The 11,604-nt window shown below is 51.3% G+C and overlaps 1 long non-coding RNA gene across 1 annotated transcript in view; it reads left to right on the top strand.

Moving 5' to 3' along the window:
• LOC143988258 (uncharacterized) overlaps nt 1-11,044 on the top strand; it is a 12,852-nt gene extending 1,808 nt beyond the window's left edge. Inside the window, exons 2-3 of the long non-coding RNA XR_013276808.1 lie at nt 3,688-3,804; nt 10,953-11,044. This is a non-coding gene — a long non-coding RNA (uncharacterized LOC143988258). The remainder of the gene's footprint in view (nt 1-3,687; nt 3,805-10,952) is intronic.
• Nucleotides 11,045-11,604: the final 560 nt, after the last annotated feature.

Below are 11,604 nucleotides of genomic sequence, written 5' to 3' on the forward strand. Positions count from 1 at the left end.
CGCAACAACGTGGCCGTGTTTGTGTACTGCCTGCCGATGCTCCAATCACTTCCCCGTTCCAACATAGTTTCGGCAATACAGTTCAGCGAAACCATCACATAATGTTACGGAAGTGAAGTTACACACAACACAAACACTGGGCCGTTCGTTACAACACTAATACTTCCCTTGTTACCTAGTAGGTTTTGCATTGCTGGGACTTGTAGTGCCTATCCTGAGCTACATGCTTCAATGTTCAGTGTCCTCATCCCTATCCCCATGCTTCAATGTTCAGTGTCCATCCTTATCCCCGTGCTTCAATGTTCAGTGTCCTCATCCTTATCCCCGAGCTTCAATGTTCAGTGTCCATCCTTATCCCCGTGCTTCAATGTTCAGTGTCCTCATCCCTATCCGCGAGCTTCAATGTTCAGTGTCCTCATCCTTATCCCTGTGCTTCAATGTTCAGTGTCCTCATCCCTATCCCCATGCTTCAATGTTCAGTGTCCTCATCCCTATCCCCGAGCTTCAATGTTCAGTGTCCCATCCTTATCCCTGTGCTTCAATGTTCAGTGTCCTCATCCCTATCCCCCTGCTTCAATGTTCAGTGTCCTCATCCTTATCCCCGAGCTTCAATGTTCAGTGTCCTCATCCCTATCCCCATGCTTCAATGTTCAGTGTCCTCATCCCTATCCCCGAGCTTCAATGTTCAGTGTCCTCATCCCTATCCCCGAGCTTCAATGTTCAGTGTCCTCATCCTTATCCCCGAGCTTCAATGTTCAGTGTCCTCATCCCTATCCCCCTGCTTCAATGTTCAGTGTCCTCATCCTTATCCCCGAGCTTCAATGTTCAGTGTCCTCATCCCTATCCCCATGCTTCGATGTTCAGTGTCCTCATCGAAGCAGGGGGATAAGGATGAGGACACTGAACATTGAAGCTCGCGGATAGGGATGAGGACACTGAACATTGAAGCAGGGGGATAGGGATGAGGACACTGAACATTGAAGCTCGGGGATAAGGATGAGGACCCTGAACATTGAAGCAGGGGGATAAGGATGAGGACACTGAACATTGAAGCTCGCGGATAGGGATGAGGACACTGAACATTGAAGCAGGGGGATAGGGATGAGGACACTGAACATTGAAGCTCGGGGATAAGGATGAGGACACTGAACATTGAAGCAGGGGGATAGGGATGAGGACACTGAACATTGAAGCACAGGGATAAGGATGGACAGTTATTTGGGGGGCTTGTCAGTGTAGAGGGGTCTGTCAGTTGGGGGGGTTCCTAAGTCTAGAGGGTGGAGTCAGGGTTCCTTCAGTCTAGGGGAGTTTGTCAGTCTGGTGGGGGTCCCTAAGTCTAGAGGGGATACAGGGGGTCTGTCAGTCTGGGGATCCCTCAGTCCAGGGGGGTCTGTCAGTCTGAGGGGCCCTCAGTCTGGGGGTCCTCAGTCTATGGGGTCGTCAGTCTAGGGAGGTCTGGGGGGCTCTCAGTCTAGGGGGATCCATCAGTCTGGGGGTCCCTCAGTCTAGAGGGGTCCATCAGTCTAGGTGGGTCTGTCATTTTGGGGGCTCTCAGTCTAGGGGGGCTTGTCAGTCTTGGGGTCCCTCAGTCTAGGGGGGTCTGTCAGTCTGAGGGGCCTCAGTCTAGGGGGTCAGTCATTTGGGGGGACTGTCAGTCTGGGGGGAAGTCCAGGGGGCTTGTCAGTGTAGAAGGGTCTATCAGTTGGGGGGGTTCCTAAGTGTAGAGGGGGTAAGGGGGGGGGTCTGTCAGTCTGGGGGGGCCCCTCAGTTTAAGGAGGGGAGAGTTGGGGGACCCTCAGTCTAGCTGGGTTTTTTTCAGTCTAAGGGGGGGTTTCTTAGTCTAAGGGGAGGGGTTCTGTCAGTCAAGGGGCTCCTCAGTCTAGGAGGGTTTGCCAGTCTGAGGGTGTACCTAAATCTAGAGGGGGTACAGGGGGTCTGTCAGTCTGGAGGGTTCCTCAGTTTAGGGGGGCTTGTCATTTGGGGAACTGTTAGTCTAGGAGGGATCAGTCAGGGGGCTCCTCAATCTAGGAGGGTCTGTTAATTGGGGGGGGGGGGGGGGGGTCAGTCAGGAGAGGTTCCTAAATCTAGAGGGGGTAAGGGGGGATCTGTCAATCTGGGGGGGGTTTCCTCAGTTTAGGAGGGTTGGTCATTTGGTGGACCATCAGTGAGGGGGGAAGTCAGGGGTCTCATCAGTCTGATGTGGGTCTCTAAGTCTAGTAGGGGTAAGAGGGGTTTGTCAGTCTGAGTGTTCCTCCGTTTAGGGGGGTCAGTCATTGAGTGAAATCAGGGGGGCTCTTCAGTGTAGAAGGGTCTGTTAGTTGGGGGTTCCTAAGTCTAGAGGGGGTAAGGGGGTCTGTCAGTCTGAGGGGCCCTCAGTCTGGGGGTCCTCAGTCTATGGGGTCGTCAGTCTAGGGAGGTCTGGGGGCTCTCAGTCTAGGGGGATCCATCAGTCTGGGGGTCCCTCAGTCTAGAGGGGTCCATCAGTCTAGGTGGGTCTGTCATTTTGGGGGCTCTCAGTCTAGGGGGGCTTGTCAGTCTTGGGGTCCCTCAGTCTAGGGGGTCTGTCAGTCTGAGGGGGCCTCAGTCTAGGGGGTCAGTCATTTGGGGGGAATGTCAGTCTGGGGGGAAGTCCAGGGGGCTTGTCAGTGTAGAAGGGTCTATCAGTTGGGGGTTCCTAAGTGTAGAGGGGGTAAGGGGGGGGTCTGTCAGTCTGGGGGGGCCCTCAGTTTAAGGAGGGGAGAGTTGGGGGACCCTCAGTCTAGCTGGGTTTTTTCAGTCTAAGGGGGGGTTTCTTAGTCTAAGGGGAGGGGTTCTGTCAGTCAAGGGGCTCCTCAGTCTAGGAGGGTTTGCCAGTCTGAGGGTGTACCTAAATCTAGAGGGGGTACAGGGGGTCTGTCAGTCTGGAGGGTTCCTCAGTTTAGGGGGGGCTGGTCATTTGGGGAACTGTTAGTCTAGGAGGGATCAGTCAGGGGGCTCCTCAATCTAGGAGGGTCTGTTAATTGGGGGGGGGGGGGTCAGTCAGGAGAGGTTCCTAAATCTAGAGGGGGTAAGGGGGGATCTGTCAATCTGGGGGGGTTTCCTCAGTTTAGGAGGGTTGGTCATTTGGTGGACCATCAGTGAGGGGGGAAGTCAGGGTCTCATCAGTCTGATGTGGGTCTCTAAGTCTAGTAGGGGTAAGAGGGGTTTGTCAGTCTGAGTGTTCCTCCGTTTAGGGGGGTCAGTCATTTGAGTGAAATTAGGGGGGCTCTTCAGTGTAGAAGGGTCTGTTAGTTGGGGGTTCCTAAGTCTAGAGGGGGTAAGGGGGTCTGTCAGTCTGGGGGGCCCTCAGTTTAAGGAGGGAGGAGTCGGGAGGACCTTCAGTCTATGGTGATTTGTCAGTCTTGGGCTGGGTCCCTCAGTCTAGGAGGGTCTGTCAGTTGGGGGGTCCCTAAATCTAGAGGGGGTACGGGAGGTCTGTGAGTCTGGGGGGGTTCCTTTGTTTAGCGGGGCTGGTCCTTTTTGGGCCAGTCAGTCTAGGAGAGTCTATCAGTTGGGGGGAGTCCCAGTCTGGGGGTAGTATACATTGGATATAGTAGTGGGTGGAGATATCGGCGGATCTATATTTGGGGATTCTGTGTGTTTTCCTGGGAGTCCTTCGGTTCGACTCCCCTCCCCCATGATCTTATATTCTATAATTCTTATTTTTAGGGTCCATGCTGGTGTCGGTGACGTGTACCCAGCTGGTGTTCCCCCCCACTCCCCCGGAAGCTCTCTGGAGGTGATGGCCCCCCCATGTATGGATGGATTTCTGTACGCCATCTGCTGGTAAAGTGAATAAATGATGTCTTCTAGTCTCATGCATTATAACGCCTTGGAATTACTTCCATGTATTGTTAGGTGTTTCCCGTACAGGACCTCACTGCCGAGGAAGGACGGAAGGAAACGCGTTGAGAACAGCCTCATCCACACCTATATACACACAGTTTATATACATGTTCTACTTTGCTGTGGTAGGGAGGCCTTCAGGTCGGATCACGCAGGATTGGCGGTCCACATTGCTGTGTGGTTCTGCATTGTCCCCGTTCAATTGAATGAGCCAAAAAATCACAGCAGGTCTCACAAAAAGTACGGCATGCACTACTGTTCAAAAAGGCACCGCAACCCAAATGCGCGGTACTGCGGCACCCGCAATCTGGTGCAGTTTTTGGACCTAAAGAAGCTTTAAACCGAACGATGGACCCCATTTATGTGACACTGAAGGGCCTGCAACGCCAGAACATGCTCCCATCGTCATACAGCAGCACGCACCTCACCATGAAAAATGCATCAAAATTGCACCCACAGTTGTGTTTTGGTGTGTTTTTTGAGGCACGTCCTTTTTTCTTTACAGGTGCAGGCTGATCATTCCAGCGACGAGCACAGCAGCTCCAGTCCTCATTGGATAGATTGATAGCAACAGACGCCATTGGCTCCCGCTGCTGTCATTCAAATCCAGTGACACAGGGGGTGGGGCCAAGTCCTGCTGTCTGTGTCAATGGACGCAGCAGCAGGACCCGGGAGCGTGCCCGCATGAGTGCCCCCCATGGAATTCAGCTCTCTGTAGGGGCACTCAATGAAGGGAAGGTGCCAGGGGCGCCACCGGGGAGCCAGAAAAGGAGGATTGGGGCTGGTGGGTAAGTTATGACATGGTTGTTATTTAAACAAAAAAATACCTTTAGATCACTTTAACCCTTTTACCCCCCTGCTCTCCTGCTCTTCTCTCTCTTTCCCCCTCTCTCCCCCATTTTCTCTCTCTTTTCCCCCTCTACCCCCCTTTTTTCTCTCCCTCCCCATTCTCTCCCACACTCTCTGTCCCCCCACTCCCCCCCTCTCTCCCCATTTCTTTTCCTCTCTCTCCCCCATTATCTCTCTCACACCCCCCTGTCTCTCTTCCCCCCTCTCTCTCCCCTCCTCTCTCTCGCTTCATCCCCTCTCTCTCTCCACCTTTCTCTTCCCCCCTCTCTCTCTCCCCCCATTCTCTCTCTCACACCCCCTGTCTCTCTTCCCCCCTCTCCTCTCTCTTGCTTCATCCTCTCTCTCTCTCTCACCCCTGTCTCTCTCTCTTCCCACCTCCTATCTCCCCCTCTCTTTACTCTCTCCCCTCTCTCTCGTTCACCCCCCTGTCTCTGTTCTTCCTGTGTCTCTCCCTCCCCCATTCTCCCCCTCCCCTCTCTCACCCCTGTCTCTCTCCTCTCCCCCCCCCCCCCTCCTATCTCTCCCTCATTTTCTCTCTCTCCCTCCTATTTCTCTCTCCCCTCTCTTTCTCCCCCCTGTCTCTCTATTGCTCCCCTGTCTCACCCCTGCCTCTCTTTTCCTCCCTCTCTTTCTCTTTCCCGCTCTCTCTCTTTACCCCCCTGTCTCTCCCCCCCCCCCCCAGTTTCTTTCTCTCCCAGACCAGGAGAAATCAGGAGCGGGTGAAGGGGTACCATGTGCATGTGCGCCCCTCATGTGAGCTGCCTGTACTGTGTTATGTAGTGTGATCTGCTGCAGCTCCACTGTGTCCCAAAAACATGTCAGCTTTGTGGAAACAAGAGCTGGGACTAGGTAGGAAGACCTAATTTACAAGTATGGGCTGTGAAGGAAAGGGAGGAGGGCTGTTTGTGTACAGGGAGGGGCCAGAGCTTTGTGTGTTTACAGATTTGTGTATGTGGGGGGCCGACATATATACAGGTGTGAGGAGGGCTGACATATATACAGATATGAGGGGGGCTGACATATGTACAGGTGTGAGGGGGGCTGACACATATACAGGTATGAGGGGGGCTGATATATACTGGAATGACGGGGCTGACATATATACAGGTGTGAGGAGGGACTGACATATATAAAGGCGTGAGGGGGGCTGACATATATACAGGTGTGAGGGGGGCTGACATATATACAGGTGTGAGGGGGGACTGACAATGTATACAGGTGTGAGGGGGGACTGATGTGTGTGTGTGTGTGTGTGTGTGTGTGTGTATATATATATATATATATATATATATATATATATATATATATATATATACAGGTGTGAGGGGTGAATGAAGTATGTACGGGGGGGGGGGGGGGGGCTGATGTATATACAGGTGTGAGGGGGGACTGATGTGTATATATAGGTGTGGGGGGGGACTGATGTATATACAGGTGTAGGGCGGCTGATGTATATACAGGTGTGGGGGGGCCTGACGTATATACAGGTGTGAGGGGGACTGATGTGTATATACAGGTGTGGGGGGGGGACTGATGTATATACAGGTGTGAGGGGGCTGACATATATACAGGTGTGAGGGTGGACTAATGTATATACAGGTGTGGGGGGAGGAATGACCTATATACAGGTTTGTGGGGGGGACTGATGTATATACAGGTGTGGAGGGACTGATGTATATGCAGATGTGAGTGGGGACTGATGTATATACAGGTGTGAGGGGGGGGGACTGATGTATATACAGGTGTGAGGGGGGAACTGATTTATATACAGGTGTGAGGGGACGACGACTGACGTATATACAGGTGTGAGGGGGGACTGATGTATATACAGGTGAGGTGAGGGGGGACTGATGTATATACAGGTGTGGGGGGGACTGATGTATATACAGGTATGAAGGAGGACTGATGTATATACAGGTGAGGGGGGACTGACGTAAATACAGGTATGAGGGGGGGACTGATGTATATACAGGTGTTGGGGGGGAGACTGATTTATATACAGGTGTGAGGGGGGACTGATGTATATACAGGTGTGAGGGGGACTGAGGTATATACAGGTGTGAGGGGGACTGATGTATATTCAGGTCTGAGGGGGGACTGATGTATATTCAGGTCTGAGGGGGGACTGATGTATATTCAGGTCTGAGGGGGGACTGACGTATATACAGGTGTGAGGGGGGACTGACGTATATACAGGTGTGAGGGGGGACTGATGTATATACAGGTGTGAGGGGGGGACTGATGTATATACAGGTGTGAGGGGGGATTGATGTATATACAGGTGTGAGGGGGGACTGATGTATATACAGGTGTGAGGGGGGGACTGATGTATATAAAGGTGTAAGGGGGGGACTGATGTATATACAGGTGTAAGGGGGGACTAAGGTATATACAGGTGTGAGGGGGGATTGACGTATACAAAGGTGTGAGGGGGGACTGACGTATATACAGGTGTGAGGAGGGACTGATGTTTATATATACAGGTGTGAGGGAGGACTGACGTATATACAGGTGTGAGGAGGGACTGATGTTTATATATACAGGTGTGAGGGAGGACTGACGTATATACAGGTGTGAGGGGGGACTGATGTATATACAGGTGTGAGGGGGGACTGGACTGATGTGTATATATAGGTATGAGCGGGGACTGATGTATATACAGGTGTGGGGGGGACTGATGTATATACAGGTATGAGGGGGGACTGATGTGTATATACAGGTATGAGGGGGGACTGATGTGTATATACAGGTATGAGGGGGGACTGATGTATATACAGGTATGAGGGGGGACTGATGTATATACAGGTGTGAGGGGGGACTGACATATATAAAGGTGTGAGGGGGGCTGACATATATACAGGTGTGAGGGGGGGCTGACATATATACAGGTGTGAGGGGGGACTGACAATGTATACAGGTGTGAGGGGGGACTGATGTGTATATATATAATACAGGTGTGAGGGGGTGACTGACGTATGTACGGGGGGGCTGACGTATATACAGGTGTGAGGGGGGACTGACGTATATACAGGTGTGAGGGGGGACTGATGTATATATAGGTGTGGGGGGGGGGGGGAACTGATGTATATACAGGTGTAGGGCGGCTGATGTATATACAGGTGTGGGGGGGCCTGATGTATATACAGGTGTGGGGGGGGACTGATGTATATACAGGTGTGGGGGGGGGACTGACATATATACAGGTGTGAGGGGGGACTGATGTATATACAGGTGTGGGGGGAGGACTGACATATATACAGGTTTGTGGGGGGGACTGATGTATATACAGGTGTGGGGGGACTGATGTATATGCAGATGTGAGGGGGGACTGATGTATATACAGGTGTGAGGGGGGAACTGATTTATATACAGGTGTGAGGGGACGACGACTGACGTATATACAGGTGAGGTGAGGGGGGACTGATGTATATACAGGTGTGGGGGGACTGATGTATATACAGGTGTGGGGGGGACTGATGTATATACAGGTGTGGGGGGGACTGATGTATATACAGGTATGAAGGGGACTGATGTATATACAGGTGAGGGGGGACTGACGTAAATACAGGTATGAGGGGGGACTGATGTATATACAGGTGTGAGGGGGGACTGATGTATATACAGGTGTGAGGGGGGATTGATGTATATACAGGTGTGAGGGGGACTGAGGTATATACAGGTGTGAGGGGGACTGATGTATATTCAGGTCTGAGGGGGGACTGATATATATTCAGGTCTGAGGGGGGACTGATGTATATTCAGGTCTGAGGGGGGACTGATGTATATTCAGGTCTGAGGGGGGACTGATGTATATTCAGGTCTGAGGGGGGACTGATGTATATTCAGGTCTGAGGGGGGACTGATGTATATTCAGGTCTGAGGGGGGACTGATGTATATTCAGGTCTGAGGGGGGACTGATGTATATTCAGGTCTGAGGGGGGACTGACGTATATTCAGGTCTGAGGGGGGACTGACGTATATACAGGTGTGAGGGGGGACTGACGTATATACAGGTGTGAGGGGGGACTGACGTATATACAGGTCTGAGGGGGGACTGACGTATATACAGGTCTGAGGGGGGACTGACGTATATACAGGTGTGAGGGGGGACTGACGTATATACAGGTGTGAGGGGGGACTGACGTATATACAGGTGTGAGGGGGGATTGACGTATATACAGGTGTGAGGGGGGATTGACGTATATACAGGTGTGAGGGGGGATTGATGTATATACAGGTGTGAGGGGGGATTGATGTATATACAGGTGTGAGGGGGGATTGATGTATATACAGGTGTGAGGGGGGATTGATGTATATACAGGTATGAGGGGGGGATTGATGTATATACAGGTATGAGGGGGGGATTGATGTATATACAGGTATGAGGGGGGGACTGATGTATATACAGGTGTGAGGGGGGGACTGATGTATATACAGGTGTAAGGGGGGGACTGATGTATATACAGGTGTAAGGGGGACTGATGTATATACAGGTGTGAGGGGGGACTAAGGTATATACAGATGTGAGGGGGGACTAAGGTATATACAGGTGTGAGGGGGGATTGACGTATACAAAGGTATGAGGGGGGGACTGACGTATATACAGGTGTGAGGAGGGACTGATGTTTATATATACAGGTGTGAGGGAGGACTGACGTATATACAGGTGTGAGGGGGGGACTGACGTATATACAGGTGTGAGGGGGGACTGACGTATATACAGGTGTGAGGGGGGACTGATGTATATACAGGTGTGAGGGGGGGACTGATGTATATACAGGTGTGAGGGGGGGACTGATGTATATGAGGTGTGAAGGGGGGACTGATGTATATACAGGTGTGAGGGGGGACTGATGTATATACCAGGTGTGAGGGGGGACTGATGTATATACAGGTGTGAGGGGGGGACTGATGTATATACAGGTGTGAGGGGGGGACTGATGTATATACAGGTGTGGGGGGGACTGATGTATATACAGGTGTGAGGGGGGACTGACGTATATACAGGTGTGAGGGGGGACTGACGTATATACAGGTGTGAGGGGGGGACTGACGTATATACAGGTGTGAGGGGGGGACTGGACGTATATACAGGTGTGAGGGGGGGGACTGACGTATATACAGGTGTGAGGGGGGACTGACGTATATACAGGTGTGAGGGGGGATTGATGTATATACAGGTGTGAGGGGGGGTCTGATGTATATACAGGTGAGGGGGGACTGATGTATATACAGGTGTGAGGGGGGACTAATGTATATTTTCACATAAACTTCCCCCTGGCATTAAACTTTGCCAGGTATTGTGCTCAGCTTACCACCCCAAAATGATGTTCCTCCCTCAGCTCACCTCTCTCCCTGCATTTCCTGTGAGCAGAATAGCTGATCTACCCGTCAGCATAGACCTAGACCCGATCTACCCGTCAGCTAGCTGTGATTGACAGGTAGATCGAAGCGGAAGCTGTCATGGGGCCCCCTACTGGCAATGCCTGAATGATCAGGTGTGCGGCACTTACTATTGTGAGCTGTGTCGGCAGCTGCTGGTGTAGCACCTGCCACACAACTCGCATACTTCAAAGTCTTGCAGGGCACGGCTGCTAACCGGAACTGAGTTCCTGTTGTGGAAAAAGACAGGAACTCCGTTCCATGCGTTCCTGCAGGACTTGAGCCCTACTTTGCCCCATAAGATGACAGTGTTTAGACCTGTCAGAAAGTCCTTTGGGCACTAAGTGCTAAATTGGGGGAGAGCTTCACTTGTGTCCCACACATCAGGTTCTGGCTGTAGATCAGTGGAAAGCAGTAAAGGTAAGAGAAGAACTCTAGAGTGCTTCCTATAAGGCTGGAACTTGGTGACATCAACCATACAGAGTAGAGATTTTCCTTCAATAAACCACACACTGAGAGTCCGCCATTACTGACTTTAGACATTGCTAGCTACCTGGCTGTCTCTGGCCTCAAAACTTTGAGTCACTGAGCCAAAACAAGTCTACAACTAGCAAGGCAGGAAAGGTCAGATCTCCTGATCTACATGCATCTTCCATAATGGGGAGCCAAAGTATGGAAGTCATGGGATCATCCTAACAGCCATACAAGATATTTCAGTGATGGTGGCCTACACCACCTCTCTCTGCCAGGTTTTTCAGAGTTCCCATCCAAAGCACTTAGTATGTCTCCATATATTCCTCCATAGACTGAAATCTTCAATGTCTATAACTTTAACCTTGTTTTCTTTTTTTCACAGACTCATCTGGTCTATGTTATGGAGTATCTTAGTGAAGGGGAGCTCCGTGAACTGATGAAACCTTCAGCTCGACTACCCATGGACAAGATAAGGTAAGTCCGATGTCAGGATCACTTTGGAGTGGGGGGGGGGGGGTGGCTGACCACTGAGGACAGGCAGTGACCTAGCCAGGCCCCTCCAGCTGATCCCATCCATCCATACCCCTATTTACTATAGGGAGAAGTCACTTCATATTTAGCTTTAACTAATCTTTGACGTATTTTGATGCTAATCCATGTACTTCTTTCTTCATCAGAAAGCTAACGGCGGAAATGCTGTGCGGCCTGCAATTCCTGCACGCCAAAGAGATCATTCACAGAGATCTGAAGCCAGAAAACATTCTCTTAGACAGCGCCGGCCATGCTAGGATCGCAGATTTCGGAGTAGCGGTGAGGGGAGTCACCGAGTCTAAGAGAACTAATGGGATTTGTGGGGACAGAAATCTACATGGCGCCAGAAGTAAGTATGCGCAAAGTGAAAGTATACCTCAGAGCCAGTGATCGCTAAACTGTGTCCTTTGCTTGCTTTTATCTGGCCCTTGGGGCTCCATTCCCTCCACTTAATCAACCGTGCATTATTCTTCCAATCACACCAATGATGGGGCACTATTCTT

Source organism: Lithobates pipiens, unplaced genomic scaffold, assembly GCF_037356315.1.
Source record: "Lithobates pipiens isolate NorthernLeopardFrog02 unplaced genomic scaffold, aLitPip1_a1.2 Scaffold_1, whole genome shotgun sequence".
Lineage (NCBI taxonomy): Eukaryota > Metazoa > Chordata > Amphibia > Anura > Ranidae > Lithobates > Lithobates pipiens.